General features: G+C 37.1%; 1 pseudogene; it reads right to left on the bottom strand.

Moving 5' to 3' along the window:
• LOC121217168 (rho-associated protein kinase 2-like) overlaps positions 1–17,161 on the bottom strand; it is a 56,225-nt pseudogene extending 39,064 nt beyond the window's left edge.
• Between the last annotated feature and the right edge of the window lie 1,181 nt (positions 17,162–18,342).

Genomic DNA, 18,342 nt, shown 5'->3' with positions numbered 1-18,342 from the left:
TAAAGGAGGAGAATCAAGCAAAGGCAAAGAAAAGATCACTGAGTAGCCGAGTTGGAACCGTCTTACCCAACACAAGGTAAGTCATTAAGCATGTAGTTGGTATTATTTCAAATGGTCATAATGTTTATGTATTGATGCTGAATGGAATGAATAAATATACATATATATATATGCATGTACGTATGTGATGATGAAATTGTTGAATGAAAAGAAAAGAGGTAAGATGTACTGAGTTGTTGATCTCGGCACTAAACGTGCGGGTATAACCATTTATGACCATGAGATAGGCGCTAAGTGCGCGGGATTAAATTGTACAGCACTAAGTGTGCGATTTGACTATGTTGCACTAAGTGTGCGAAATGAATATGATGCACTAAGTGTGCGAATTGACCATGCGGCACTAAGTGTGCGAGTTTGACTATGTAGCACTAAGTGTGCGATTTGATTACGTAGCACTAAGTGTGCGAGTTGATTATATAGCACTGAGTGTGCGGACTCAATATACATTCGTGAATCATTATGGACACTATGTGTGCGACACTATTGAGTCGATCGCGGACAGCGGATCGGGTAAGTGTCTTGAGTACATGGCTAATAGGTGCTATGCTTATACTTGGTGTTGAGCTCGGTAAGTTTGAACCTATGTGACAAATATACTTGAAGTCACGTACATAAAATTTATCGTAGGATGGGTGAAAGGCCGTTTAGTCGTTTGATTGTAACGAAAATAAATTGATTTATGAAAATGCTTCAATGTCCTATTGATGAGTATATGGAATGTGAATGCATGAATTGATATGAAACTGAATCGATAGGTTGGAGGAACTATGGTATGGTTCGGTATGGATGGAGTAAATTGTCTCGTTCCATTTTGTTTCCTCTTGTGATAATGTTATTGATGGATGGTAGTGCATTGCTTATGACTTACTGAGTTATAAACTCACTCGGTGTTTCCTTGTCACCCATTATAGGTTGCTTGGACTCATCTATTTTTGCGGGGTCAGGCCGTCATCGAAGTCATCACACCGGATAGCAAGTTTTGGTACTTTCTTCTTAGTTGGCTTAGAAGAACATTTTGGCATGTATAAGGTATTACGTTGTGTTTGAACTTTGGCATGTAAACTTTAAGCCATGCGAAAATGGCACGAATGTTCGATTGAGTTGGATCAAGGGTAGGCATGAAATGGACCTAGTTACTTTCGTAACAGATGCTGGCAGCAGCAGTGTCATGAGATTGAAAAATCACTAAAAATAGTAGGAGTGGAATTAATTGATGAATAAATTATGTAATCGAAGCTCGATGAGTCTGTTTTCATGAGGAAGTAACGAAAAGATCATATGGGCAGTATATTAAGAGATAATCAGATTTTTGTGGGACAGGGCCAGAACGGTTTCTGGATTCCCTGCTCCGACTTTGGAAATTCATTATAAATTAACCAGAGATAATTAGGGGTCGTACCATATATGTACAGATTCCTCTCTGAGTCTAGTTTTCATAGAAACAAACGGCATCAGTATTGAAGTCCCGTGCAGGGAGATATCCAAGTCGTAATGGGAAAAGGTCAGTGTAGTCGACCCCTGCAACATGGGAGACTTTGACTAATAAACTGTACTAATTGGCCCCACCAAAAATTCTAGAAAAAAAATACATAGATGGGCACATGAGTCTAGTTTCTGGGAAAAATTATGAAACTGATTTTCGAGTTACGATACTCAAGATATGATTTTTAAAACGACTAGTACACAGATTGGGCAGTGTCTGGAAAATAAATTTTTATAAGGGGTTAAAGTCAGTTAACACCTCGTGTTCGACTCCGGTGTCGGTTTTGGGTTCGGGGTGTTACACTCTATTAAATGATTAATGGAAATGATGATGTGGCATTTTTCTAACTGGTATAATAACACATTTAGTCATCGGTACTTACACATTCTATCAATTTAATCCTAATTCTAAATAGCTCAATAAATTTAACCCTTGACATTTACAACTTCTATCAATTTGATCCTTAAACATATATAATTAAATTATTATATATTATGAAAAGTAAAAAATTATAATATTATTTATGTATATTTTGAGGAAAAATTATATTATTTATATGGTTTCATTTACTCAAATTTTGAAACTTGTTTTTATTAAAATATTTTTTCCTTTGATTATCAAATATTAGGGCTTTTAATAATACACTTTCACATGAGAGCCCATAAATTTCTCTTCTTTATACGTCTCCAAGTCTCCATGTCTCCAAGTCGTAGTATGGAAGTTTCATTTCATTTTATTGATACCTTTTATTTATTTCTTTATTTTTGCATAATATATTCTCTTATGTAGTTTTGAAGGGTTCATTTTAAAGTAGGTTTAACCTTTTTGTTTATTTATGGGGTTAATGGATTATTGATTTTGGTTCTTTTAAAGTGAAAAGTTTTAATTACTTTGGTTAGAGATTGGAGCTTTGAATTAATTTGTGGATGGGCACATTTTAGATTTTGATTTGGAGTCAAGAATTGGAAGGTGAATTTTTTGTTTGTAGATCCCTTTCTAAGATTTTAGGTGGCCTTTTAGTGATAAAATCTAGGTTCTTGGTTGTTGAGTGTTTTTGTTGTGTCCTTTTGGTGGGGAGAATCGATTATTTATATGGCACGATTACTGTTCATGGAATTGATGTTCTGGGTAGACTCCATGCATGTCGACACATATGTTATCCTAGACTTAACACGTGTTCATTGGTCAAGGTGTTCGAGGTCACACGGCCGTGTGACATAGCCTAGGCCATGAAGCAATTGAACAAAGGGACACAAGGTCATGTCACAGCCAGTGTCTCCACCCGTGTAAATCACTAAGTTGGGTCACACGACCATGTCGCAGGCCATGTGCTAGACTGTGTAACTCTCTAACTTATGACACATAGCCATGTGCAAGGTCGTGTAACTCACTAACTTAATATACTAGGAATTTACAAATGACACACTGTCGTGTTGCCAGGCCGTGTATGTCACACGGCTGTGTGATAACCTGTGTCCTAGGCTGTGTGATCCAAAAATTGACCCCAAATTCAAGCCATTTCAAGGCCACACTACATGCAACCAACCATTCCATTTCTGCACACATTTAAGAGACTTAAACATCACTCAAACACTTATAAACATACCATTTCAAACATCCAATTTCACCTAACCAATATGCCATTCAAAGGCACCACATATGTATATCAAAACATCATTAACCAACAAATTAATATCACCATATTTCAAGAACAAAACCTAGTTGAATTATTTACCACATGATATCACAAATGACCATTTCCAAGCCATCACAAACATACCAAAAAAGTCCTATATAAAAGCACTTAAGAATGGCCAAAATGACCAAACTTGACAAACCATTAAAAGTCCATCAAACCAAACATAAACTTCAAAAGGATATACATACCAAATCAACCATTAACACATTCATGAACTAGCATTACAAAAGATCCTATACATGTCATTTATAACCTTGGCAAACGCTCAAAAACTACCGAAATGGTTGTTGGATAGTGTGATTGATCCCCGACAGGCTTCCAACCAATCGAGCTTCTGATAATCTACAAAACAAAAGAAAGTAACTACGTAAGCAACTAGTGCTTAATAAGCTCGTATGAACTCAAACATAACTTACCATTTTATTATCACAATTTATAGAATAAGCATAATATCATTACCAACACCACAAGCTTAGTAAAAGCCTATACAAGCATCATCAACTCACAAGTTAGTAAGTTAATCAATGATATATATGAATCCAATCATATAGTAAGTAGATTCCATATATACATCATTTAACTTATCACCCTTTTCATAAAATCATGAACCACTTCAATTGTATACTTACCATGTCATTTCCTTTACTTACCTTGTCGAAACCATTTTTTTATTAAAAAACAAAAATTTTAGTTGTCGATAAAAAATGAAAAATTTTGGAGTCGCCACTGATCTTTTAAAGAGGTGTGATCGGGTCACCTTGAAAACGGTTTTAGGTCTACAAATTTTGAGAAAAAGGTTCGGGAGTCGGTTACGTACGAGGAAGGGTTAGCACCCTCATAACGCCCAAAATTGGTACCGAGTTGATTGTTTAATGTCTTAGTGTTGAGAATTTGAAGAGATTTTAAAATACGATCCTTCCATTTTTTATTAATGTTAATTTTATAAAAGATACGTGGATAAATCGATGCGGATACCAAAGACCTCCTTGTCTCAGAGTAATAAAATGACACACCCAATACATTAGGGCACGACATTTTGAGTACTCGAGAATAAGTTTGTCTTTTGATTTTCAAAACTTGTGTGGTGAAGTTTAAAAAGGATATTCAATTGCTTTAAGTGAGAAGAAAAATCGAAACCGAATACGTTAGGGCACGATTTCTCAAAATTCCGAGCATTGAATATTGCCCTTATTTTTTTAAATCCTCATTTCGAGGAAACGACATGTCACATCCAATACATTAGAACACGACTTATCGAATTCCCGAGAATGAGTTTTAATTTATGTATTTTGATTAAAAAAAACCTTTGATTAATTAGATTCAACGAGGAAAATTGGAACCCAATACATTAGGGCTCAATTCTCTCGAGGATTCCAAATGTCGAGTATATGTGTTATTTTGAAAGGCTTTTGTATAAAATGATTTTGATATTTAAATAATATGAAACGTAACCCTTTAAGCAAATAAAATGCGATTGAATGATAATGTACAACGTGAATTAATCATTTGTAAATTTAAATATACACTAATGAATACAAACAATCAATAAATAAATTTAAATGAGCATAGCAATAATAATTTCATACATTATGTAAATATTAGCATTGGCTAATAAGAGGAAACTAATTGAAAATCAAGCAAAAATAACACTAATGAAATATACAAATTTAAACATAATTTAAGAAATAAATATAATATGTATAAATTAAAAGGCTAAAATAAATTTGAATAAATTAACAATGTTGAAATAAGTTGAGATAAATTAAAATGTTAAAATATTGGAAAGAGATAAAATATCTATATAATAATATGAAATTAACATTAGATTATGTACGTTTGGATAATGAAAATAATTTAATATGAAATATGTACGCATATAATATTATTATATAATAGCATTATATAAAAAAATATTTACAAGTCTAAAAATATGTAATGAGTGAATTTAGAGGAAATATATTATAGAATAAGATATATTAAAAAATGTATATAAAACATATCGAATTTACATGAAAAAATATATATAAAAATGTGGAAATTTAAATAATGATACATAATAAATTTTGAATAATAAAACATGGTAAATTTATATAATATTAATGTCAGATTCAAAATAATAATATATTATAATATTGAAATAGTATTGATAATGAAATTAAAAAATATATTAAACTTAAATAAGAAAGAGAGTTAGGTTTTATTGGACGAAATTGTATTAAATTCGAAATAAGAAGGAAAAGATGAAAACAAAGCAGAATTGAGGACCAAAAAGGGCACGCGCAAATAACATGGGGGCTAAAGAGGAAAATATCCGTAGCTCCAAAACGTTGCGTTCGGCATGGACCAAAATGAAACCAACGACAAATTATGCTGCCCAAAATTAAAGACATTTAAATGATCGAATTGAAACACAGCGCAAAACAAGAAGGGCTTGGCGCGAAAATATCCCTCCCCATACCAAAACGCGTGGATTTAGCCTCTGTTGGATCAGGTCATCGGGTTGCTGGGCAATGGTCAATACGACACCATTTTGGAGCCACTGATCAGACTCCAAACGGTGCCGTTTCGTGCGTCATATGAGGGCCAAAACAAAACCCTAAACTGGCAGCATTCTAAACAGTTTCAGCAGTTTAAAAAAACTAAGCCCTCCCTTAGCCGTTTCAAGAACCAAGCCTCCGTCCGTCCGACCCCGATTCATGCGAAAGGGAAGAGGACTTCATCGGTGCCGACGACAAGGTAAGAACCCCTCTTTTCTTCCCTCTTTTTCATATAGAAAATAGAAAGAAACAAAAAAAAAGTAAAGAAACGCAGAGAAAGAGAAAGAAAAAGAAAAGAGAACCACCTTAAAAAAACTGATCTTTTCCTTTTTTTTTGATTTCCTTGTATTGATCATGTATGTATGTAACCGTTACAAATGTTAAAAAAACCTTATATAGCCAAATCGAAAAGAAAAGAAAAAAATAAATCAAAATACATCTATTTTTTCTCTGCCATTTTTTCCTATTTTCTGTTTTTTGCTCCGTTTTGTTTTTTTCTCTTCGTTTTGCTGCTTGTTTGTGTGTCCTTCTTGCAAGTACGGCGTACAGGGACCTACGTGGAGGTACGGAGGTGGCCGTACGGAGGCACGCATGGCGGTGCATGGTGACACGCATGGGTGAAGGCAGCACTTGTGGCTAATGCGGCGCTGGATACTGTTAGGGTTTTCTGTTTCCACATTAGCTGGGCTAGGTTAATTGGGTTTTGGTTTGGGCTAGGTTAAGTGGGTATTTGGGATCTGTTTGGGTTATTGGGCTATCTGTAAATGGACTTAGCTTGTATTTTGGGTTTGCTGGACTGATGGACTTTTAATAATTTTGTTTTTATTTTTTATATATTTTTTTGTTTATTTATTTGATTTGGGCTGGGCAAAATTAGGGTATTACAGCTGCCCCTCTTTGCTCGTTGTTGTGTAACGGGAACGGAGCAAAGACTAAGAATGGCCAATTTGTCCGGTCGTGCTGGACCTTAGTAGTTTCATTCCAACCTACTGCATCTTCAGAGGTATAGGAATTGGTGCTTTGATACACTCCATCGCAACGTCGGAGAGATAGGATTTGTAACTCGAACTTTAATCTGTTTAACTGCAATGTCAGGGAAGCAAGATTCGTTGTTGTAGCTTCAATCTGTTCCACTGCACTGACTGGGCAGTAAGATTCATTATTGCAGCTTCAATCTTTCTAACTACAATGTTGGGGAAGTAAGATTCGCCGTTGTGGCTTTAATCTGCTCCACTACACTGCTTGGGAGATAAGATTTGTAATTTCTTCAGTCTATTCCACTGTAATCTCAGAGAGATAAGACCTGATGCGATCTACTCTATTGTAACTTCAGAGAGATAAGATCCTTTATTTTGATCCGCTTCACTGTAATCTCAGGGAAATAGGATTACTGGCTTCAATCTGCTCAGATGTAATCTTAGGGAGATAAGATCTGTAATTCTTCGGTCTATTCCACTATAATCTCAGGGAGATAAGACCTGATGCGATCTACTCTACTGTAACTTCAGAGAGATAAGATCCTTTATTTTAATCTGTTCCACTGTAACTCAGGGAAATAGGATCACTGGCTTCAATTTGTTCCGCTGTAATTTCAGGGAGATAAGATCTATAATTCTTCGGTCTATTCCATTGTAATCTCAGGGAGATAAGACCTGATGCGATCTACTCTACTATAACTTCAGAGAGATAAGATCCTTTATTTTAATCCGTTCCACTGTAATCTCAGGGAAATAGGATTACTGGCTTCAATCTGCTCCGCTGCAATCTCAGGGAGATCAGATTCACCATTTTTTATTAGCTCCACTATTGCTTAGGGAGATAAGATCTGGAATTCTCTGATCTGTTCTCTGGGGAACACGACCTGTATAATGAACCTAATTATGCCTAATGATTAGGATGGCATGATCAAAATGAATCAAATGCTCCTAACTAAACATGTGTGAATGGTGTTTGCATTAATCTAGAATTTTATTTCTCCAAGAATGATTCCACTTTGTCATTACTCGAAGTTTATTAACGCTTTAACACTAACAAGCTTACAACGCCTTCTTGCTTAACCGGCTTTTCTGAAGAAACATCTAGCCAGGTTGCCCTTCCACTGTAAATCTCAAAGTTTAATCCATTGGGCCACAAAAATTGTACCATCATTCTCCCACTACAACCCGAGGGTAGAACTATATGTGGTTTTTATCACAATTCTCTCTTATCACAAATCAATGATATAGGATCTAAAATTGTTTTTGTTCCCTACACCATTCCCAGGGTGTCGTACCAAAGACTTATGTGTAAATGAAGGCTCTCTTCTCCGAGGTAACCTCTTTCTCTTGCCAGATGATTATTTTTTGCTTATTTATTTAAGCATTGTCATTAACCCGACATCCTATCATTTTGTTCAATCAATGCATTTGACAACAAAATCCAAAAAGAAAGTCCAAATTTAGACTCTTCCTTCTCAAATTTCCAACCTTTAAATTTGGTGTGTTCTAAATAATAGTCCTGTTTCAGGTTCCTATATTATTTAGAAACTTTTCAGAGTAATATGCAAAACTTCCTATGTGAAAGTTTTATTAGTCCATTAATCACTATTCCAATGCAACATGCTTGCAAAAAATGGTCATAACAATGGATAAGAATAAAGTTGGTTCTGGGCATAGCTCAAAATGAATAAATTATCACAAATAGTAAAGAAGGATAATAAAGAAATTGATTGGGAATGTATATCTTGGAAAAGAAAAAAAGTATTCCAAGAACAACAAATTCAATATAAATAATAGGAGAATTGGGTGTCCCGACTATCGCAGCTTGAACTTCTCTGAACAAACTTTCTGAAGACCATTTTGAGTTTGGCATGTGTTTAGAAGATCTACAGTGCTTTGTCGATATCCCAAGATGTCACCTACCCTTCCCTGTTGATTCAGGTATAACAAGATTACTACATGCCCGAAGATTCGAATTGCTCTGATCACTTCATGCCCCAATCTGATCAATATTTGAGCAGTCCTTTTCAGGTTTTCAACTCAAATCCCCTTTGGCCTAAGGTGCCCTTTGCGGGTTTTCTCCTTAGCCTTTCCATTTTTACTTTTTTATTTTTCATTTTTTTTAGGAATCAAAGTGCCTTTTGCGGGTTTTCACTTTGGTCCCTTTCTTTCAAGTGAAGTATTTCTTGACTGAGTTTGAGTTTACAGGATTTGGCAAGTTTTTTCCATCCATCTAACTTAGAATCAAAGGTCCACCAGAAAAGGTCTTCTTTACGACATAAGGACCCTCCCAATTTGGCATCCATTTTCATCTAAAGTCTTTTTGTATAGGAAGAATTTTCTTCAACACCAGATCCCCTTCGTGGAATTCTCTGGGACGAACATTTTTGTTATAGGCTCGCATCATCCGTTTTTGATACATATGACTATGTTGGCTTTTAACATTTTCCCTTCTATTAAGTTCAACTGATCGTATCGAGACTGAACCCATTTTGCTTCATCCAATTTCAATTTAGCTAATACCCGAAGAGAAGGAATCTCCACTTCAATGGGTAAAACAACTTCCATCCCATAAAATAGACAAAAGGGTGTTGCTCCAGTAGAGGTCCTAACAGATGTTCGGTAAGCTAAGAGAGCAAATGATAGCTTTTCATGCCAATCCTTGTAGGTTTCATTCATTTTCCCCACAATTCTCTTAATATTCTTATTGGCCTCCTCCACTGCACCATTCATTTTTGGGCGATATGGCGACGAGTTATTGTGACTGATCTTGAACTGACTACAAACTTTCGCTATTGTGTTGTTATTCAAATTCAACGTATTGTCGGATATGATTCTTTCAGGCATTCCATATCGACAAATGATCTTCTTTTTCAAGAATTTACTAACTGCCGATTTCGTGAAATTTGCATATAAAGTAGCTTCCACCCATTTGGTAAAGTAATCGATGACCACAAAAATGAAACGATGCCCATTCGAAGCCTTCGGTGATATTGGCCCAATAACATTCATGCCCCACATGGAGAATAGCCACAGAGCAGTCATAACGTGCAGAGGTGAGGGAGGTACACGTATCTTATCTCCATAAATTTAACATTTATGACACTTCTTGGCATAGCTAATGCAATCCCCTTCCATAGTAGACCAATAGTATCCAAATCTCATGATCTGTCTAGCCATTGTAAAACCATTTGCATGGGTTCCGCAAATGCCCTCATGGACTTCTTTCAGGATCTTTCTAGCCTCTACAGCATCTGCACATCTTAACAGCACTTGATCTTTCCCTCTCTTGTACAACACTTCCCCATCTAAGACATATTCAAGGGCTATTCTTCTCAGTGTTCTCTTGTCATTTTCTGTCGCTTGATCAGGGTATTTTCGATTCTTCACATATTGTAGTATACTCTGATACCAAGGGTGATCATCTTTTCCCTCCTCTTCAATATTGCAGCAATGAGCCGGAACTTCATATATGCTTATCTGAATAGGATTCATGATTTCTAACTTGTTCACCTTAATCATCGAGGCTAGAGTAGCCAGTGCGTCAGCCATCTGGTTTTCATCTCGTGGGAGATGACAGAAAGTGATGTCATCAAACTCGTCAATCAATTCAAGAACCAGCTCCTTATAACTGATCAACTTAGGGTCTCTGGTTTCCCATTCTCCTTTGAGTTGGTATATCACCAATGCGGAATCTCCATACAGTTTTAGGACTTTGATTTTACGTTCAATGGCTGCACGAATACCCATAATACATGCTTTATATTCTGCCATATTATTTGTGCAATCAAAGTCCAACTTGCTAGTGACAAGATAATGATCTCCACTTAGGGATACCAAGACTGCCCCAATTCCATTACCTATAGCATTTGAAGCTCCATCGAAATTTAACTTCCATATGTGGTCTATTCGAGGGTTTTCTTTAGTGTTTGCCACATACATTAAGTCCTCATTTGGAAAATCGAAGTTCAAAGACTCATAGTCTTTCAAGGCTCTGCTGGCTAGAAAATCAGCTATTGCACTTCCTTTTATAGCCTTCTGACTTACATATACTATGTCAAATTCAGAGAGCAGAATTTGTCATCTAGCTGTTCTCCCATTTAAAGCAGTTGATTCCATTATGTACTTTAAAGGATCCAACTTTGAAATCAGCCAAGTCGTATGATACAACATGTATTGCCTTAGTCTTCGAGTTGTCCAAATTAAAGCACAACACAAATTTTCAATGGACGAGTACCTCATTTCACAATTAGTGAATTTCTTGCTGAGATAGTATATTACTCTTTATTTCCTTCCTGTTTCGTCATGTTGGCCCAAAACGCATCCCATGGAATTGTCAAACACCATTAGATACAATATCAATGGCCTATCTGGACTAGGCGGTGATAGTATTGGAGCATTAGCCAAGTATTGCTTTATCTTGTCAAAAGCTTTCTGACATTCCTCATCCCATTCTCCCGGATTATGTTTCTTCAAAAGACGAAATACTGGATCCTATTTCTCAGTCAATTGTGAAACGAACCGAGCAATGTAGTTCAACCTTCCTAGGAAACCTTAGACCTCTTTCTGAGTGCTTGGAGGAGGCAGATCTCGTACTGCTTTAACTTTATCTGGGTCAATCTCAATCCCCTTCCTTCTGACTATGAAGCCCAACAACTTTCCTCATCTGGCTCCAAATATGCATTTTGCTGGGTAGAGCTTGAGCTAAAATTTTCTAAATCTTAAGAATAATTTCCTCATGACTCGGAGATGATCTTCTTCAGTTCTAGATTTTGCAATCATATCATCAACATAGATCTCAATTTCTTTATGCATCATGTCATGAAACAGGGTGACCATTGCCCTTTGATACGTTGCTCCTACATTCTTCAATCCAAAGGGCATTACTTTGTAACAAAATGTTCCCCATAGGGTAATGAATGTGGTTTTCCCCATATCTTCAGGATGCATCTTTATTTAATTGTATCCAGAAAAGCCGTCCATGAAAGAAAATAATGAGTAGCCAGCTATATTATCTACAAAAGTATCAATGTGTGGCAACGAAAAATTGTCTTTTGGACTAGCCTTGTTCAAGTCTCGATAATCCACGCACATTTGTACCTTTCCATCCTTTTTGGGAACAGGGACGATGTTTGCTACCCATTCTGAATACTTGACCTCTTGTAAGAATCCAGCATCGAACTACTTTTTGACCTACTCTTTTATTTTCAACACAATATCAGGTCTCATTCTTCTGAGCTTCTGCTGAACTGGTTTACAATCTTCTTTTATAGGTAAACGATGTACCACAATGCTAGTATTTAGCCCTGGCATATCCTGGTATGACCATGCGAAAACATCTTTGAACTCTCAGAGTAACTCGATGAGGTCATGTTTTGTCTTTACGGTGATATCAGTTCCAATTTTCACCTCTTTTCCTTCCTCTAGGCTCATAATTTCTAATGATTCCTTATAAGGTAGGATTTGTTTATCCTCTTGTTCCACCATTCTCAACAAGTCCGGAGATACACCACAGTTTTCGTCATTTTCAATGTCATGAGATCCTTCCAAACACATGTCTTTCTCAAAAAGAGACTCCGTGTTTGAAACAACATCACTCATGTCATTGATATCTAAGGACCTATGGGGATACACCAAAGAATATACAAAAATATATAAATTTATGAATAATTATTTGTACAATTAGGTTATAAATATAATGAAAAAATCATTTGGAAAATATTTACTTGCCTGGAAAGAATAAAAGAATAATTGCTCGAAATGAATGCAAAGATGTATTTTATTAGAAAAATAATATTCAGACTTAAGCCTATTTCACAAAGGGTTTTTTATCATTCTTAGGCTAAAAACAACAAGAATGTTTTGAACATTACTCTGAATAAGCTCTAAAGATTACAGGTATTTCTTCCGCAGTCCAACTGTTTAGTTCACTCCCAGGTTCGTAAGGGCAAATCTCCAACAGGGTTCTTCTTTCCATTGTCTCTATAGCATTGATGTGAACATTTTCCAACATTTCTTCAATGCTTTCCCTTCTAGACACCCCTTGCTCAGGATAAATAAACCCACCCGACACAAAGGATATAGATATGTGGGGAAAGGTCAAAGGCTCCCACTTGACTTCCTCTCCGCTCAAACGTGCCCTTCTTCTCTCCTGTCTTTTCTCTGCTTCTTTCCTCTTTTTTTCATATCTAGCTTGTAACCCAAGCCAAAATGATCAAATTTTTCCTTCAGCATGGGTGTTTCAATCCTTCCTTGAAGGTATTTTCCCAATCTTTCCCTAGCGAAGCTCCTCTTCCTACCATCAACTGTAGACCCATCTCGGTAGTCTTGGATATCTTTGGTACCAGAATTTTGTTTCCTTCAATGATAAACGTTACGTTCACAAATTCCAAAGACCGGAAAGAACATTTCATTGCCTCATCATTGGTCTCTACATAAGGTGTATCACCCGTTACCATTGCAATGATATCCTCCTCCGCACTTATTGTTACCAATCGACCCTCTGATATTAGCTTCACCTTCTGATGTAATGATGAAGGTACTGCCCCTGCCGAATGTATCCATGGTCTCCCTAATAAACAGTTGTAGGAAGGCTTAATATCCACTACTAGAAAGTCCACTTCATAAGTAGTTGGACCAATCCTTAATGGTATTTCAATTCTTCCTATAACCCCTCTTTCCGTTCCATCAAATGCCTTTACTATATTCTGGCAGGCTTTTATATGTGAACTATCCACAGGTAGTCGATTAAGAGTGGACAAAGGCAATACGTTCAGTGCGGATCCATTATCGATCAAAACCCCTGGTAATGTGTCCCCCCAACATCGGGTAGTAATGTGTAGAGCTTTAGTAGAACCCCTACCTCCAGACGGTATTTCATCATCATTGAAGAAAATAAAATTGTCAGCACTTATATTATTGATCAACCGATCCAACTTACTGACTGAAATGTCAATGGCCACATATGTTTCATTTAGTACCTTAATTAGTGCATTTCGATGTACTTCTGAGCTTAAGAGCAAAGCTAATACTAAAATACAAGCTGGTTGTTTGTGCAGTTTCTCCACAACACTGTATTCGCTATGTTTCAAGAACTTCAAGAATTCATTTGCTTCTTCTTCTTTTATTGGTTCATTAACCAATGGCTCAGATTCCGCTGCCTTCCCTTTCCTTTGTTCTACCCTCGGAGTCTTTTCTCTTGGCAATTCTACTTGAATGTCATAACGCTTCCCATTACGTGTATAAAAACCTCTTTCCTGATATTCTTTTACCATATTGCCCTCAACTTCTTTTCCTGGGATTGTCACATTGCATCCGTAATTCCACGGGACCATTTTGTTATCCTTATATGTGAAACTTGACGGTTTCGTGATTACAATTTTTGGTGTTACCTGAAACCTAGCCTCATTACTCTTAGGGCGTGAGATAATACCACAGGATGATTTATTTTCGGTGTCCCTGTTCTCGACTCTGTCGCGCATATGCTCCTCCTTTTTTCCGCATCTTCATAGAACCTCATCTCCTTTTTATCCATCATGTTTTGAACCAAAGCCCTGAATCTTTCACATTCTTGGATTTTGTGCACTGTTTTATGGTGGAATTCACAATAATTTCCCATCCCATACCCTTCCTCAAAATCTGAAATAACTAATCCTCTTTTTGCCATCTCTTTCCAGACTCGTTTCAATGGAGTTTTTACTTCAGCAATGTCAGTCTTGACTTCTTCTCTCATACCTTCGCTCAACATATTCACTCCCTTATCATCATGCTTGGGCAATGGACTTTCTGTGTTGGGTGAGTCATCAAATTTGACAACACCCAATTTGATAAGTCATTCCATTACCTTCTTGAAAACAGTACAATTTTCTATTGAGTGTCCTAAAATTCCCACATGATAGTCACATTGTGCGTTCGTGTCATACCATTTTGGATACGGGGGTTGTAGAGGATTCAAGTAACGAGGAGCAACAACATGTGCATTAAATAAATTCTGGTACAACTCTTTATATGTCATTGGAATGGGCATGAACTTGGGCTTCTCAGTATTTTGCCTCATTCCTCATTCTTGTTTCGATGAGCCTTGTTGATTAGCAACCATCTTCCTTGGTTAATTCACTGTAATTGATTTGATGTATGCATTCACATTGTTTACTTCACTTTCTCTTTTCTTTGGAACTGGCCTTCGATTATTCTCCCCACCATCTATTTTTCCACTTTTAATAGCATGTTCAATCATTTCACCATTCATGATTATATCCAAGAAACTTTTTGAGGCACTTGCTAACATGTGCGTGATAAACAGCGCCTTCAATGTGTTGATGAAAAGCATCATCATTTCTTTTTTCAAAAGTGGTGGTTGAACTTGAACTGTAATCTCTCTCCACCTCTGTGCATACTGTCTAAAACTTTCGTTTAATTTCTTTTCCAAGTTCTGCAAAGTGATTCTATCAGGCATTATTTCAGATACATGACTGTACTGTCTCATAAAAGCTTGCGCCAAATCCCTCCAAGTGCTGATTTTGGTTCAGCTCAACTGGTTATACCATTTAGATGCCACCCCAATGAGGCTATCCTGAAAACAATGTATTAATAACTGATCATTCTTAATGTACCCAGTCATTCTCCTACAGAACATTGTAATATGGGCTTCAGGGCAACTGGTCCCACTATACTTCTCAAATTCTGGCATTTTGAACTTATATGGCAGCACTAAATCTGTGACCAGACTCAGATCTTTTGCATCTATTCCACGATAACTTTCAGTTTTTTCTATTGCCTTAAACTTCTCTTCAATCCATTTCCATTTCTCCTCAAACTGTTTCGACAATTCTTCCTTTTCTTTATCCTTCTTAGCTACTTCATCGAAATCCGGGACAGCAAGATTAACCGAGTTCTCACCAGGGTTAGAACCTGATCTAGCTTGGGAGTTTATCGTATTAGAATATCGATTTGAAACCGCTGAGGCCTTATTGAAACAGAGGATCTACGCGGATGCACCTCAGTCTGAACCTGCACATGCGAAGGTGTAAAGCCTGGAGGATAGGTGGGTCTATTCTTTTCTTCTTTGTCATCATTAATCATAGGAATTTTCCTCTTATTTATTCCTTTAGTCAGCAATTGCGTCAGCTCAGTCATCATGTCCTTTTGAGACTCTAGCATCCTTTATGTCATATCATGTTGAATTTTTTCCAATTACTCCTTCATTTGCATCTATAACTGATCCTGTATTTCTTTTTGAAGTCGCTTCAACTTTTCCAATCTTTGATCCATAATTTTTGACTTTGCACGGGTACCGTAGCGGTTCTTGGTTGATGAGTTTTTGTTGGTTTCCATATTAACTGTAATGATTTTAACCAATCAGGGTCTTTCGGTGGACCTTAATGCATATGATGCAATGTAATGCAATGCATGAATGCAAAAATGTGTCAATTCTGATTCAATTTCATTTAGAAAACTTTACTAGAAAACAAAATTCTTTACATAAAACAGGTTACGTATATGCTCTTACCCTAATGCTCAGAACTTTAATTTTCTTAGGTAATGAAGCTAATTCTTATCCTCGACTTGATTCCAGCTCACACTTTATGCTCAGTGCATCGGCTTGTACTGCCAAAGTCTGCAGGTGATCAGCTACCTCCCGAATCTGAACCACGGCTTCTCCCATGATACGATCTCTATTTTCAACTTGATTCTGAAGATGGTAAAGTAGCTCACTCTGACGACTTTCGTTGGTTTCCAAGTACTCAGTCCGGATCTCACAACTTTGCAATGTCGATTCCAACTATTCTATTCTTCCTTTCATTTCTTCGATCTTGCCCAAGCTCGCCCTCAATTCCATCGCAGAATTTTGACTTCGATACTGATGAAGAGATCTTTCTAACTCGGCCACTCTATCTTTTAGTTTGTATTTTTCCTTTTGGCTTTCTGACAAACTCTTTTCTAAAGCTCGATTTCGCGTCTGAACCTCTCGAAATATCTTTTCCCATCCATCAGCTTTGATCTTTTCTTCCCAAATCTCTTGACGCCATTGTTCTAGAGTTTTCCCTAGCCCATCAGTTTTTATTGATAACCTCAACTTCTTGTAGTCTGTCTTCAAACTGTCCAAGTCTTCCTCATCCTTGTTCTTTCCTTTTCTTAATTTCTCAGTCTCTAACTTTTGAACATCCACATCTAATCCCAAGTGCATCTTTTCTTCTTCCAACTGCTCGATCTTCTTTTCAAGCTCTGTATTCCTCTTCTCAAAATCTTGCTTCATAATTTCCAATTCGGAGGGAACAACCCTCAAATGTTCTTCTATTGACTGACTATCTCCTTGACTTGGCCTTGGGATGTTATCATTGATTCTTCTAACCCACCATTCATTATATTCAGGAGTCGTCGTCGGGCCTACTGCTAATCTCTTCATCTGTCGAGTTTGGTCCCATGCACTGGTTATCTCTCGAATCTTCTTTTTATAGCCATTGTCTTTATACGAGAATTCGAACTCAACTAAGCCTTGGGTTGCAGGTATAAACTACCTTGACTTGTACTGTCTTAGCACCATCAATGGGGCATAACCAACAGCTCCCCAGATTCTAAGTAACGGGACCCAATCAAAATTACCACATCGGTATAAGATCTTATTCGGAAGCAACCATGGGGCTCTCCACTCGATGTCCTCCTCATGAAGATTTTGAAGAATGACCAGCCATTTCTCTTCCGAGATGTCATCTCTCCTTGGTGTAGCTGCTATCTCATTTAACGGTGAATAATTTTTAGAGAAGACTCGATACGAAACCTTATCAATTTTCCAAAAATGACTGTGGAACCATGCAAGTAGAAGCTGCACACACCCGATGAATCTGCCTTCACCGGCCCTTCGACATGCATTCAATGACCTGAAGGTTTCTACCAAAATTGCTGAAACTAGTGTAACCCTCTTATCAAGTCGGTCAAAGAGATCTGAGGTCACCTCATCTACTTGCCCTAGTGCCTTAGGGAAAATTACTAGCCTATAAATGCTCAGAGTAAAGGCATCGACCCTTTTCCTCGTATCAGGGTGCTTCAAAATCAACTCTTGCAGGCTTTTCTAAGGGATACATTTTCTTTCCCCCTTCTGCTTGATCCGTGCTGTGACCCACTGCTCACTCATTCCAGTGATGTTCATCAACTTCTTTATAAAGGTTGGGACATTAACGGCTCTAGAGTAGACTTTATCAACTTGGATCTTTGGGTAACGTAACAAAGCTGTATATTCTTCTATAGTGGGCACCAAATCAACCCTTCCAAAGGTAAAAGAATCATACGCGGGGTTCCAAAACTGAGCGATAGCCCGGAACAAATGTACGTCTACCTTAATGTCGAGTAGATAAGGCAAATCCCCATAACTAGACTTGAACAATTGCTTAGTTTCGTCATTCCAATGGTCCCATATTACCTTTAATTCCTGAAGGGTATTTTACGTTACACTGATACGGGTGTAGTCTCATAACTCCGACGTGTACCCCCCGGCTAGACTATCTCCTTTCTCTGATTATGTTTTCTCTTACCACACACGGATAGCACAATTGTCCTCTACTTTATCAAGAAATCCGTTCTCCATGCCAA

This window comes from Gossypium hirsutum, chromosome D05, assembly GCF_007990345.1.
Source record: "Gossypium hirsutum isolate 1008001.06 chromosome D05, Gossypium_hirsutum_v2.1, whole genome shotgun sequence".
NCBI classification, from domain to species: Eukaryota; Viridiplantae; Streptophyta; class Magnoliopsida; order Malvales; family Malvaceae; genus Gossypium; species Gossypium hirsutum.
This window is presented reverse-complemented; position numbering and strand designations above follow the sequence as displayed.